General features: G+C 59.9%; 1 protein-coding gene across 15 annotated transcripts in view; it reads left to right on the plus strand.

The window, feature by feature from the left end:
* LOC140390360 (ras/Rap GTPase-activating protein SynGAP-like) overlaps positions 1-14,831 on the plus strand; it is a 1,167,003-nt gene that overhangs the window by 757,691 nt on the left and 394,481 nt on the right. Inside the window, exon 1 of one of the 15 annotated variants that reach the window (XM_072475463.1) lies at positions 4,420-4,638. The exons of the other annotated variants lie outside the window; for them this stretch is intronic. The gene's annotated coding sequence lies outside the window, so the exon portion shown is untranslated. Of the gene's footprint in view, positions 1-4,419; positions 4,639-14,831 lie in introns of those variants that run through there. 15 annotated transcript variants of the gene reach the window in all.

The following is a 14,831-nucleotide window of genomic DNA, read 5'->3' on the forward strand; positions in this document are numbered from 1 at the left end:
ACCCATAGAGTCCATCACTGAGACACTGACCCATAGAGTCCATCACTGACAGACACTGACCCATCGAGTCCGTCACTGACAGACACTGAACCATAGAGTCCATCACTGACAGACACTGACCCATAGAGTCCATCACTGAGACACTGACCCATAGAGTCCATCACTGAGACACTGACCCATAGAGTCCATCACTGAGACACTGCCCCATCGAGTCGATCACTGAGATACTGGCCCATAGAGTCCATCACTGAGATGCTGACCCATAGAATCCATCACTGAGAGACACTGACCCATCGAGTCGATCACTGAGACACTGACCCATAGAGTCCGTCACTGAGACACTGACCCATAGGGATATTGGAAGCGGCAAGCAGACACAAAAAGCTCAGCTGGTCAAGAAGAGGGCCGGGGGAAAACAGAGGCCAACGAATTCTGCACCTCCTCTGTCTTCCTCTGGCAATCCGAGATTGCCATGCCAGGGTGGGCCTCAGGTGCCACCCAGATTTGACCGCGATCGTCCAGGAGTCAGATACACTCCCCAATCTCCGACCTGAAGAACACTTGCAAGGCCATTGAAGGTGGTGGTTGATGAGAGGTGGAAAAGGGCACAGGAGGAGGCCTTGGAAGCTCAGGAGGAACAAAGAGAGGAATGACCGGTAGGAGTGAGGATCAACAAATAAGGGGAAGGGCAAGAAAGATTGGATGAAATGTTGAAATGTTTCATTAGATAGGAATTTAGGAGGTCGAGATCATTGGAGCACATTCTAACCTTTTAACTAGACCTTGGGCGATCCCATATCTCAACTCCCTCTATCTACCTTTGTCCCATATCCCTCAAAACCCACCCCCAACAGAAGTATGCAGTCTTTATTCCCCTCCCTCCTGTGTACTTGGCAGCTTTGTGTGGTGTGACGTTTCAGATTTCCACCCTCTCTCCTGTGATCATAGAACATACAGTGCAGAAGAAGGCCATTCGGCCCATCGAGTCTGCACCGACCCACTTAAGCCCTCCCCGTAACCCAATAACCCCTCCTAACCTTTTTTGGGGGGGACACTAAGGGGCAATGTATCATGGCCAATCCACCTAAACCTGCACGTCTTTGGACTGTGGGAGGAAACCAGAGCACCAGGAGCAAACCCACGCACACACGGGGAGAACGTGCAGACTCCGCACAGACAGTGACCCAGCGGGGAATCGAACCTGGGACCCTGGCGCTGTGAAGCCACAGTGCTATCCACTTGTGCTACCGTGCTGCCATCGAGTCTGCACTGAGACACACTGACCCACTGAGCTCATCACTGACAGGCAGACATATAGGGTGGGATATTTCCGTAATCGGCGGGGTGGGCAACTCCGGCGGGAGTGGTGTGAACCACTCCGGCGTCGGGGCGCCCCAAAGGTGCGGAACCTCCACACCTTCAGGGGCTAGGCAGGCCACGGAGTGGTTTCCGCCGGCCGGCGTTGAAGGGGCTTGGCGCCACGCCAACCGCCGCCAAAGGGCCTCCGCCAGCCAGCACGAGTTGGCGCATGCGTAGGAGTGCCAGCGTGTGCTGGCGCCATCCCCGCGCATGCGCAGCGGACTTCGTTTCCTCACCGGCAATGGCGGACCGCTACAGCCGCCGGTGCGGAACAATAGTGTGCCCCCATGGCACAGGCCCGCCCGCGGACTGGTGGGCCCCGATCGCGAGCCAGGCCACCGTAGGGGCACCTCCCGGGGCCAGAACCCGCGCCCCGCCGAGAATCCCGGAGGCCGCCCACGGAGCTGGGTCCCGCCGGTAAGGACCTACCTTGATTTGCGCCGGCGGGACCCTCGTTAAACGGGCGGGACTTCGGCCCATCGCAGCCCGGAGAATTCGGGCCTCCCCGGGGCCCACTGAGTTGCGCCGGTCCCCGCCATTCTCCGAGGCGTGCGGCGCGATTCACGCCGGGGCGTTTTTTTGGGGGGGGAGGCAGAGAATTCGGAGGACGGCAGGGGTGGGATTCACACCAACCCCCGGCGATTCTCCGACCCGGTGGGGGGTCGGAGAATCCTGCCCATAGAGTGCACTGACAGGCACTGTCAGTGACGGACTCAGTGGGTCAGTGTCTCAGTGAAGAAGTGCTTCCTGACATCGCCGCTCACCACAGCCTGACTCCAGTCTTAAAGTTGTTCTTCCTTTTTCTGTACTCCCCTCGCCCCCACCCCCCAATCACCCCCCACTCACCCATCCCCGCTGGGCCCCACAGAGGAAACTGTTTTCTCCACGTTAACATTGTCAACTCCTTTTAATCAACTTAAACACCTCACTTGGATAAATAATCCCTATGACAAATGTTCTGTTTCGGTTCCATCAAGCAGCATGGGAAACGTGTTCGGAGACTCGCCCAGAAAGGTACAACTTTCAGGGATAATCATAACAATTAGGAGCAGGGGTAGGCTGCGCCACCATTTGAGAAGATCATGGCTGATGTCACTGTAGCCTCAACTCCAAATTCTCCCAAATACCCTTGATCCCCTTGTCGATCAAAAAAAAAAACCATCCTCCACTGTAAATAAACCCCTACTCAAGGAAGGAGACCAAAATTGTACATGGTGTCCTGTGTACAATTGAATAAAAACGTCTGCTTTTATACTTAATTCTCCTTGTAATAAAGGCTAATGTTCCACGTGCCTTCCTAATTACCTACTGTGCCTGCAGGCAAACATTTTGTGATTCATGTGCAAGGACACCCAGATCCCTCTGCACTGTAGCATTCTGCAGTCTCCCTTCATTTAAATAATATTCTGCTTTTCTATCCTTCCCGTCAAAGTGGACAACCTCATTATACTCCATCTGCCAAACTTTTTCCCATTCACTTAACGTTCCTTTGCAAACTCTTTATATCCTCCTCACAACCCGCTTTCCTACTTATCTTAGTATCGTCAGGAGGTTTGAGTAATTACCCAATATAGATATTAAACTAACCAGCTTCTCGTTTCCGGCATTCTGTCTTTCATGTTGGTGTTATATGTGCATACAGCACTCAGGTGTGCCTCAGCATTGGCTACAAGTCATCGCTGGAATATAGTTCTGCAGCCATTTATAAGGCAATGTGCCTTTAAGCCAGACCCGAGCTGTGACAAAAATACTTTTGATATATTTTTATGGTGCGTGAGAACACAGTTCAAAAGTGGATTCAGGCATTTGAAAGTACAGCCAAAATAAATTGCCTCAGCGCTGCCCCTTAAAGGAGAATGACAACCATGGACTCTTTCAGCCTGAATGCTACCACATACCAATTTGTTGGAAACACCCATGATTCAATTGAGGACAAGGGCTCACAGTTTGTTCATTATGTAACATTGCCAGGAACGCATGAATGCTTGGAACGACCAGTGAAAGGGATCTGAATCAATAGGACAGGCTGACCTCCAGCTGGTGGTTGAGTAAATTCATTACTAGCTCAGTGGACTGGGCAAGATTATTTGGTGAACTAGATTATACCCGCAGAGCACCCCTTCAAAGATAATAATGGAGTGTGGGTACCTGTGTCACTGTGCCCTCTGAGTACTGAAGGAGTGTTTCTGTCCCCAGTGCCCTGAGTACTGAAGGAGTGTTTCTGTCCCCAGTGCCCTGAGTACTGAAGGAGTGTTTCTGTCCCCAGTGCCCTTTGAGTACTGAAGGAGTGTTTCTGTCCCCAGTGTCCTGAGTACTGAAGGAATGTTTCTGTCCCCAGTGCCCTCTGAGTACTGAAGGAGTGTTTCTGTACCCAGTGCCCACTGAGTACTGAAGGAGTGTTTATGTACCCAGTGCCCTCTGAGTACTGAAGGAGTGTTTCTGTACCCAGTGCCTTCTGAGTACTGAAGGAGTGTTTCTGTACCCAGTGCCCTCTGAGTACTGAAGGAGTGTTTCTGTGCCCAGTTTCCTCTGAGTACGGAAGGAGTGTTTATGTACCCAGTGCCCTCTGAGTACTGAAGGAGTGTTTCTGTACCCAGTGCCCTCTGAGTACTGAAGGAGTGTTTCTGTACCCAGTGCCCTCTGAGTACTGAAGGAGTGTTTATGTACCCAGTGCCCTCTGAGTAGAATGAGTCTATGTGTGCTTTTACTATTGATAATTACTTGCGAGGTAAAAAGCACGACTTCGTGCGGGAATCGGGGGAGGCGGCGTAAAGCTTGAAAACGTGAGAATGAGAAGTGAACCTTCCGGCAGGGTGCGGGGACGGATGGGAGGCTGAGCTCTGCCCCCTGTTCCCCCTTTAAGAGGAGCAGCAGCAGCAGGGGAGAATGGAGCCAGGGGGCTTTGGAACGTTGACCCGGGAGCGGGGCGGGGACCCCAGCCAATCACACAGAGAACCGGAGAAAGCGGGGCGCTGATTGGCCGGGCCGTGGGGAGCGGGCTGTGTGTTGATTGGCGGAGCCGGAGCGCGGTGATTGACAGCTGGAAGGGGTGAGAGCAAGGAGAGAGAGAGCGGAACGACAATGTATACTGGATAGAGGGAGGGGGACAGAGGATTAAACACAACTCCAATGGAATGACTGAGAGAATGATCCCAATATCCCGGTTCCTGGAATACCGAGCGGCCGTGCCATCCTTTCATTCCATTTGTATGTAGATTGGGTGTTTTGCGAGAGGGGGAAAGTTTTTTTTTAAAAAGCCTTTTCTCCCACCAGTGTGCGGTGAGTGTGCCTCTCTTGATCACTTGCAACATTCGTTGCCTTTGAACAGCACCAATTGTTGAGCTTTTTATTTTAATAACAGTTGCATTGCCTCCGGCCTGTGTCGTATGGAAACCCCGCTGAGCGAGCTGTTGAATCAGTCGGTTGTATATTTGCAAAGCTTCTACATGACGGGCTACTGTTTGTTTACAAGCTAAATGCCATCCGAGGATCATTGCATTTTGGTGTCGTTATTAATATTTATTTGTGCGTCTGTGGGGTGGAAGATTATTTAGCTTCCTCAAGTCTGAATCTCCCCTCCCCTTCATGAACTCTTAAGGGCAGCTGGACTTGAAGGAATTAAACATCTGGCTCCAGTGGTACTTCAGTGATTTGCATTGTGACCTTGCGGTTCCTGCAGACATTGCTGAAGAACTTCGTGAACAAAAGGGGGACAGATCGCTGGTATTTCCCTGAACTTGCAGTGTCACCCCACCGCTCTCTCTGTTAAAGCTGCACTCGCACTGTTCCACCCTGACCCTCCATACGTCTCTCTAATGTGTTCGGTTGTAGGCAGCTCGCACAGCGAAAGGTGTTTCTTGTAAAACGTTATTGTCCAACTCGGTTGTCAGCTGAAAAAAAATTAACTGATGAATACTTTTATTACTCCGTGTAGTCTCGTACCAAACCCCCACTCTAAACCTTCCCTCTGCCCTCCTCTCCCTCAACCACTCGTCCTCTCCTTTACCATCTGCCCCTCCTCCTTCTCCGCTGCCCCTTCTCCGCTGCCCCTTCTCCGCTGCCCCCTTCTCCGCTGCCCCCTTCTCCGCTGCCCCCTTCTCCGCTGCCCCCTTCTCCGCTGCCCCCTTCTCCGCTGCCCCCTTCTCCGCTGCCCCCTTCTCCGCTGCCCCCTTCTCCGCTGCCCCCTTCTCCGCTGCCCCCTTCTCCGCTGCCCCCTTCTCCGCTGCCCCCTTCTCCGCTGCCCCCTTCTCCGCTGCCCCCTTCTCCGCTGCCCCCTTCTCCGCTGCCCCCTTCTCCGCTGCCCCCTTCTCCGCTGCCCCCTTCTCCGCTGCCCCCTTCTCCGCTGCCCCCTTCTCCGCTGCCCCCTTCTCCGCTGCCCCCTTCTCCGCTGCCCCCTTCTCCGCTGCCCCCTTCTCCGCTGCCCCCTTCTCCGCTGCCCCCTTCTCCGCTGCCCCCTTCTCCGCTGCCCCCTTCTCCGCTGCCCCCTTCTCCGCTGCCCCCTTCTCCGCTGCCCCCTTCTCCGCTGCCCCCTTCTCCGCTGCCCCCTTCTCCGCTGCCCCCTTCTCCGCTGCCCCCTTCTCCGCTGCCCCCTTCTCCGCTGCCCCCTTCTCCGCTGCCCCCTTCTCCGCTGCCCCCTTCTCCGCTGCCCCCTTCTCCGCTGCCCCCTTCTCCGCTGCCCCCTTCTCCGCTGCCCCCTTCTCCGCTGCCCCCTTCTCCGCTGCCCCCTTCTCCGCTGCCCCCTTCTCCGCTGCCCCCTTCTCCGCTGCCCCCTTCTCCGCTGCCCCCTTCTCCGCTGCCCCCTTCTCCGCTGCCCCCTTCTCCGCTGCCCCCTTCTCCGCTGCCCCCTTCTCCGCTGCCCCCTTCTCCGCTGCCCCCTTCTCCGCTGCCCCCTTCTCCGCTGCCCCCTTCTCCGCTGCCCCCTTCTCCGCTGCCCCCTTCTCCGCTGCCCCCTTCTCCGCTGCCCCCTTCTCCGCTGCCCCCTTCTCCGCTGCCCCCTTCTCCGCTGCCCCCTTCTCCGCTGCCCCCTTCTCCGCTGCCCCCTTCTCCGCTGCCCCCTTCTCCGCTGCCCCCTTCTCCGCTGCCCCCTTCTCCGCTGCCCCCTTCTCCGCTGCCCCCTTCTCCGCTGCCCCCTTCTCCGCTGCCCCCTTCTCCGCTGCCCCCTTCTCCGCTGCCCCCTTCTCCGCTGCCCCCTTCTCCGCTGCCCCCTTCTCCGCTGCCCCCTTCTCCGCTGCCCCCTTCTCCGCTGCCCCCTTCTCCGCTGCCCCCTTCTCCGCTGCCCCCTTCTCCGCTGCCCCCTTCTCCGCTGCCCCCTTCTCCGCTGCCCCCTTCTCCGCTGCCCCCTTCTCCGCTGCCCCCTTCTCCGCTGCCCCCTTCTCCGCTGCCCCCTTCTCCGCTGCCCCCTTCTCCGCTGCCCCCTTCTCCGCTGCCCCCTTCTCCGCTGCCCCCTTCTCCGCTGCCCCCTTCTCCGCTGCCCCCTTCTCCGCTGCCCCCTTCTCCGCTGCCCCCTTCTCCGCTGCCCCCTTCTCCGCTGCCCCCTTCTCCGCTGCCCCCTTCTCCGCTGCCCCCTTCTCCGCTGCCCCCTTCTCCGCTGCCCCCTTCTCCGCTGCCCCCTTCTCCGCTGCCCCCTTCTCCGCTGCCCCCTTCTCCGCTGCCCCCTTCTCCGCTGCCCCCTTCTCCGCTGCCCCCTTCTCCGCTGCCCCCTTCTCCGCTGCCCCCTTCTCCGCTGCCCCCTTCTCCGCTGCCCCCTTCTCCGCTGCCCCCTTCTCCGCTGCCCCCTTCTCCGCTGCCCCCTTCTCCGCTGCCCCCTTCTCCGCTGCCCCCTTCTCCGCTGCCCCCTTCTCCGCTGCCCCCTTCTCCGCTGCCCCCTTCTCCGCTGCCCCCTTCTCCGCTGCCCCCTTCTCCGCTGCCCCCTTCTCCGCTGCCCCCTTCTCCGCTGCCCCCTTCTCCGCTGCCCCCTTCTCCGCTGCCCCCTTCTCCGCTGCCCCCTTCTCCGCTGCCCCCTTCTCCGCTGCCCCCTTCTCCGCTGCCCCCTTCTCCGCTGCCCCCTTCTCCGCTGCCCCCTTCTCCGCTGCCCCCTTCTCCGCTGCCCCCTTCTCCGCTGCCCCCTTCTCCGCTGCCCCCTTCTCCGCTGCCCCCTTCTCCGCTGCCCCCTTCTCCGCTGCCCCCTTCTCCGCTGCCCCCTTCTCCGCTGCCCCCTTCTCCGCTGCCCCCTTCTCCGCTGCCCCCTTCTCCGCTGCCCCCTTCTCCGCTGCCCCCTTCTCCGCTGCCCCCTTCTCCGCTGCCCCCTTCTCCGCTGCCCCCTTCTCCGCTGCCCCCTTCTCCGCTGCCCCCTTCTCCGCTGCCCCCTTCTCCGCTGCCCCCTTCTCCGCTGCCCCCTTCTCCGCTGCCCCCTTCTCCGCTGCCCCCTTCTCCGCTGCCCCCTTCTCCGCTGCCCCCTTCTCCGCTGCCCCCTTCTCCGCTGCCCCCTTCTCCGCTGCCCCCTTCTCCGCTGCCCCCTTCTCCGCTGCCCCCTTCTCCGCTGCCCCCTTCTCCGCTGCCCCCTTCTCCGCTGCCCCCTTCTCCGCTGCCCCCTTCTCCGCTGCCCCCTTCTCCGCTGCCCCCTTCTCCGCTGCCCCCTTCTCCGCTGCCCCCTTCTCCGCTGCCCCCTTCTCCGCTGCCCCCTTCTCCGCTGCCCCCTTCTCCGCTGCCCCCTTCTCCGCTGCCCCCTTCTCCGCTGCCCCCTTCTCCGCTGCCCCCTTCTCCGCTGCCCCCTTCTCCGCTGCCCCCTTCTCCGCTGCCCCCTTCTCCGCTGCCCCCTTCTCCGCTGCCCCCTTCTCCGCTGCCCCCTTCTCCGCTGCCCCCTTCTCCGCTGCCCCCTTCTCCGCTGCCCCCTTCTCCGCTGCCCCCTTCTCCGCTGCCCCCTTCTCCGCTGCCCCCTTCTCCGCTGCCCCCTTCTCCGCTGCCCCCTTCTCCGCTGCCCCCTTCTCCGCTGCCCCCTTCTCCGCTGCCCCCTTCTCCGCTGCCCCCTTCTCCGCTGCCCCCTTCTCCGCTGCCCCCTTCTCCGCTGCCCCCTTCTCCTCCTCCTCCTCCGCTGCCCCTTCTCCTCCTCCTCCTCCGCTGCCCCTTCTCCTCCTCCTCCTCCGCTGCCCCTTCTCCTCCTCCTCCTCCGCTGCCCCCTTCTCCTCCTCCTCCTCCGCTGCCCCCTTCTCCTCCTCCTCCTCCGCTGGCCCCTTCTCCTCCTCCTCCTCCGCTGGCCCCTTCTCCTCCTCCTCCTCCGCTGGCCCCTTCTCCTCCTCCTCCTCCGCTGGCCCCTTCTCCTCCTCCTCCTCCGCTGGCCCCTTCTCCTCCTCCTCCTCCGCTGCCCCCTTCTCCTCCTCCTCCGCTGCCCCCTTCTCCTTCTCCTCCGCTGCCCCCTTCTCCTCCTCCTCCGCTGCCCCCTTCTCCTCCTCCTCCGCTGCCCCCTTCTCCTCCTCCTCCGCTGCCCCCTTCTCCTCCTCCTCCGCTGCCCCCTTCTCCTCCTCCTCCGCTGCCCCCTTCTCCTCCTCCTCCTCCGCTGCCCCCTTCTCCTCCTCCTCCTCCGCTGCCCCCTTCTCCTCCTCCTCCTCCGCTGCCCCCTTCTCCTCCTCCTCCTCCGCTGCCCCCTTCTCCTCCTCCTCCTCCGCTGCCCCCTTCTCCTCCTCCTCCTCCGCTGCCCCCTTCTCCTCCTCCTCCGCTGCCCCCTTCTCCTCCTCCTCCGCTGCCCCCTTCTCCTCCTCCTCCGCTGCCCCCTTCTCCTCCTCCGCTGCCCCCTTCTCCTCCTCCGCTGCCCCCTTCTCCTCCTCCTCCTCCTCTGCTGCCCCTTCTCCTCCTCCTCCTCCTCCTCCGCTGCCCCCTTCTCCTCCTCCTCCCCCGCTGCCCCCTTCTCCTCCTCCTCCTCCGCTGCCCCCTTCTCCTCCTCCTCCTCCGCTGCCCCCTTCTCCTCCTCCTCCTCCGCTGCCCCCTTCTCCTCCTCCTCCTCCTCCGCTGCCCCCTTCTCCTCCTCCTCCTCCTCCGCTGCTCCCTTCTCCTCCTCCTCCTCCTCCGCTGCTCCCTTCTCCTCCTCCTCCTCCTCCGCTGCCCCCTTCTCCTCCTCCTCCGCTGCCCCCTTCTCCTCCTTCTCCTCCTCCGCTGCCCCCTTCTCCTCCTCCTCCTCCTCCTCCGCTGCCCCCTTCTCCTCCTCCTCCTCCTCCGCTGCCCCCTTCTCCTCCTCCTCCGCTTCCCCCTTCTCCTCCTTCTCCTCCTCCGCTGCCCCCTTCTCCTCCTCCTCCTCCTCCTCCGCTGCCCCCTTCTCCTCCTCCTCCGCTGCCCCCTTCTCCTCCTCCTCCGCTGCCCCCTTCTCCTCCTCCTCCGCTGCCCCCTTCTCCTCCTCCGCTGCCCCCTTCTCCTCCTCCGCTGCCCCCTTCTCCTCCTCCTCCTCCTCTGCTGCCCCTTCTCCTCCTCCTCCTCCTCCTCCGCTGCCCCCTTCTCCTCCTCCTCCCCCGCTGCCCCCTTCTCCTCCTCCTCCTCCGCTGCCCCCTTCTCCTCCTCCTCCTCCGCTGCCCCCTTCTCCTCCTCCTCCTCCGCTGCCCCCTTCTCCTCCTCCTCCTCCTCCGCTGCCCCCTTCTCCTCCTCCTCCTCCTCCGCTGCTCCCTTCTCCTCCTCCTCCTCCTCCGCTGCTCCCTTCTCCTCCTCCTCCTCCTCCGCTGCCCCCTTCTCCTCCTCCTCCGCTGCCCCCTTCTCCTCCTTCTCCTCCTCCGCTGCCCCCTTCTCCTCCTCCTCCTCCTCCTCCGCTGCCCCCTTCTCCTCCTTCTCCTCCTCCGCTGCCCTCCTGCTCCTCCTCCGCTGGCCTCCTTCTCCTCCGCTGCCCCGTTGCCTCCTACGCTGCCCCCTCCCCTTCTCCTCCTCCGCTGCCCTCCTTCTCCTCCTCCGCTGCCCCCTCCCCTTCTCCACTGCCCTCCTTCTCCTCCTCCTCCTCCTTTTCACTCTCTTGCTGTTTCTTTCTCTGCCCCGTCACTGCCTTCTTGCAGGATGTGGGCTTCTGTGGCTAGGCCCACATTTGCCCATCCCTATTGCCTGTTGAGAAGCTGGTGGTGAGCTGTTTTCTTGAACTGTTGCAGTTCATGTGGTGCATGAATACCCAACGTGCTGTTGGGGAGGGAATTCCAGGAATGAACAGTAATATATTTCCAAGTCAGGACGGTGTGTGGCTTGGAAAGGAAATTACAGCTGCTGGTGTTCCCCTGCATTCTCTGTCCTTGTCCTCCTGAGTGATAGAGTTTGTGGGTTTAGAAGGTGCTGAGAAGCATTGGCGCAGTACACCTTGTAGATGGCACACTGCTGACACTGTGTGTTGGTGGTAGAGGGAGTGAATGTTTGTGCCTTGTCAATGGTAGACTGGCTTTGGGGAGTCAGGAGGTGATTGCCAGCCTTTGATCTTGTCGGCACAGTATTTATATGGCTAGTCCAGTTCAGTTTGTATTCAATGATCATCCCCAGGATATTGATGGTCGGGGATTCAGTGAAGCTAATGCCATTGAATGTCAACAGGAAATGGTTAAATTCTCATTTGTTGAAGATGGTCATTGCCTGGCAGTTGCGTGGTGCAAATATTACTTTGCATTTATCAGCTCGATCCTGAATGTTGTCCAGGTCTTACTGCACATTTGTGGCCACACTCTCCATCGGGACCTCATACAACAGCCTAACCCACCTGACAAACCCCTCCCCAATCCCGAACCTCTTCAGCACCTCCCACAGGTACCCCCACTCTACCCTATCGAAGGCTTTCTCAGCGTCCATCGCCACCACTATCTCCGCCTCCCCCTCCCTCGCCGGCATCATGATAACGTTCAAAAGCCTCCGCACATTCGCGTTCAACTGTCCGCCTTCACAAACCCCGTCTGGTCTTCATGGATGATCTGCGGCACACAATCCTCAATCCTCGTGGCTAAGACCTTCGCCAGCACCTTGGCATCTACATTTAGCAAGGAAATCGGTCTGTAAGACCCACATTGCAGGGGATCCTTGTCCCGCTTCAGGATCAAGGAGATCAGTGCCCGGGACATCGTCGGGGGTAAAGGCCCCCCCCCCCCCCCTCCCTTGCCTCATTGAAGGTCCTAACTAACAGCGGGCCCAACAGGTCCATATATTTTTTATAGAACTCGACCGGGAAACCAGCCGGCACCGGTGCCTTCCCCGCCTGCATGCTTCCTATCCCTTTGATCAGCTCCTCCAGCCCAATCGGGGCCTCCAGTCCCGCCACCAGTCCCTCTTCCACCTTTGGAAACCTCAATTGGTCCAGGAAACGGCCCATCCCTCCCTCCTCCCGTGGGGGCTCGGATCGGTACAATTCCTCGTAGAAGTCCCCGAAGACCACATTGATGCCAACCCCACTCCGCACCATGCTCACTCCCCTGTCCTTAACTCCCCCGATCTCCCTAGCTGCGTCCCGCTTCCGAAGCTGATGCGCCAGCATCCGGCTTGCCTTTTTCCCATACTCGTAGACCGCCCCTTGGGCCTTCCTCCACTGCACCTCCGCCTTCCTGGTGGTCACCAGGTCGAATTCGGCCTGGAGGCTGCGCCTCTTCCGCAACAATCCTTCCTCAGGCTCTTCCGCATACCTCCTGTCTACCCTCACCATCTCCCCCACCAGCCTCTCCCTCTCCCCCCTGCTCCTTGTGGGCCCGAATGGAGATCAGCTCTCCCCTCACCACCGCCTTCAGTGCCTCCCATACCATCCCCACTCGGACCTCCGCGTTGTCGTTGGTCTCCAAGTACCTCTCTATACTTCCTCGGACCCGCTCGCTCACCTCCTCGTCTGCCAACAGCCCCACCTCCAAGCGCCACAGCGGGCGCTGGTCCCTCTCCTCCCCCATCTCCAAGTCCACCCAATGCGGGGCGTGGTCCGAAATGGCTATTGCCGAATACTCGGTATCCTCTACTCTCGCTATCAGCGCCCTACTCAAAATGAAAAAGTCGATTCGAGAATAAGCCTTATGGACATGTGAGAAGAACGAAAATTCCCTAGCCCCCGGCCTTGCAAATCTCCAAGGGTCCACCCCTCCCATTTGGTCCATAAATCCCCTCAACACTCTAGCCGCCACCGGCTTCCTACCCATTCTAGACCTGGAGCGATCCAGTGCCGGATCCAACACCGTGTTAAAGTCTCCCCCCATTATCAGGCCCCCCACTTCCAAGTCTGGGATCCGACCCAACAAAAGCCACATAAAACCCGCATCATCCCAGTTTGGAGCATACACATTGACCAGTACGACCCTCTCTCCCTGCAACTTACCACTTACCATTATGTACCTACCGCCATTATCCGCCACAATGCTCGACGCCTCGAATGACACCTTCTTTCCCACCAAGATCGTCACCCCTCGATTTTTGGCATCTAGCCCCGAGTGAAACACCTGACCTACCCACCCTTTCCTCAGTCTTACCTGGTCTGCCACCTTCAGGTGTGTCTCCTGGAGCATAACGACATCAGCCTTGAGCCCCTTCAGATGCGCGAACACGCGGGCCCGCTTAACCGGCCCATTCAGTCCCCTTACATTCCAGGTTATCAGCCGGATCAGGGGGCTACCCGCCCCCCTCCCCCGCCGACTAGCCATGACCCCTCTTCGGCCAGCCACGCGCCTGCACCCCACACCCAGCCCATTCCCCACAGCGGCATACCCCTGTCTAATCACCCCCCCCCCCCCCCCCCCCACTCGCTCCAGCTCCTCCATGACCTTAGCAGCAGCAACTTGATTCCCCCCCCCGGGCTAGGACCCATCCTAGCTGGTTTACTCCCCCCATTGCACTTCCGCAAGTCAGCTGACTCCTGCTGATCCCGGCCACTCCCGCCTCTCCTTCGACTCCTCCCATTGTGTGGCACACCCTCCTCTCCCGCTTCCCGTCCACAGGCTCTACCCCTCCCCCCTCCGTTCTAAGCGCGGGAAACAATCCTCGCTTCCCCGCCAGGCCCCACCCCCCCCCAATCTTCGGCGCGGGAAAAAGCCACCTACCAGGCCCCGCCACCAACCAAAACAGTGCCCAACCCGTCCCATCCACCCTCCCCAGCCCGATAGAGAAAAACACAGAGAAAAAGAAACCCCAAAACAATGCAAAGGCCCCCACCCCCGAACCAAAAATAGGCATAACCTATCCACCGCAGTCCCCAATCGCCCATCCTGACCCTCAGTCTGTGTCTAGCTTCTCGGCCTGAACAAAGGCCCACGCCTCCTCCGGAGACTCAAAATAATGGTGCCGGTCCTTGTAGGTAACCCACAGTCGCGCCGGCTGCAACATGCCAAACTTCACCCCCTTCCTGTGCAGCACCGCCTTCGCTCGATTGTACCCGGCCCTCCTCTTCGCCACCTCCGCACTCCAGTCCTGATATATCCGAACCGCCGCGTTCTCCCACCTGCTGCTCCTCTCCTTCTTGGCCCACCTGAGCGCACACTCCCGATCGACGAACCGATGGATCCGCACCAGCACCGCCCGCGGAGGCTCGTTAGACTTGGGCCTCCTCGCCAACACTCTATGGGCCCCTTCCAGTTCCAGGGGCCCCTGAAAGGACCCCGCTCCCATCTGCGAGTTTAACATGGTGACCACATAGGCCCCCACGTCCGGCCCCTCCAGCCCCTCCGGGAGGCCCAGAATCCGCAAATTCTTCCATCTCGACCGATTCTCCATCTCCTCGAACCGCTCCTGCCATTTCTTGTGGAGCGCCTCGTGCGCCTCCACCTTTACCGCCAGGCCTAAGATCTTGTCCTCATTGTCAGAGATCTTTTGTTGGGCCTCCCGGATCGCCACCCCCTGGGCCGTCTGTGTCTCCAGCAGTTTATCAATAGAAGCCTTCGTCGGCTCTAGCAGGTCCGTTTTAATCTCTCTGAGGCAGCGCTGGATTCCCTCCTGTTGCTCCTCCGCCCACTGCCTCCACGCTGCCTGATCTCTGCCCGCCGCCATTTTGTCCTTGTTCCCTCCCTCCTTCTGGTCCACCACCACCTTTTTTGTCGCCCCGCTCCTAGTTAAAGCCATATACTGACGGGCAGCTATTATTAACTCCTTCCACACCGGGAAACGTCGAAAAAGTTCCCTTGGGGGCCCTGAAAAGGGCCCAAAAGTCCGTTTTTGTGGGAGCCGCAGAATGTGCTACTTAGCTCCGCATAGCCGCAACCGGAAGTCTCGAAACGGAATCCTTTTGGTAGTGTTCGCTTCACCAATCTGCCCCCAAAAGTTTGTGGAAACTCCTGAAAAAGGTCAGAGTCCGTTCCAGATGGGAGCTGCCGAATGCGCGACCTACTCCTCCATGGCCGCCACCGGAAGCCTCGTCCCCGCTACTTCAATGGCCTTGGTGAGATCTTTTCACAGTTGTTCCCTCTGCTGCTAGAATTCACCTTTTAATAAAGGCCCTCAAGTCAGCTTGCAGCCTCTAAGCTTGCCCTTCCCCCGCCTGCATGCTGGAAGAGGCTTTGTTTATCCTGTAGTTAAAGCCAAATCTTTTACTG

This window comes from Scyliorhinus torazame, chromosome 14 (genome assembly GCF_047496885.1).
Source record: "Scyliorhinus torazame isolate Kashiwa2021f chromosome 14, sScyTor2.1, whole genome shotgun sequence".
NCBI lineage: Eukaryota > Metazoa > Chordata > Chondrichthyes > Carcharhiniformes > Scyliorhinidae > Scyliorhinus > Scyliorhinus torazame.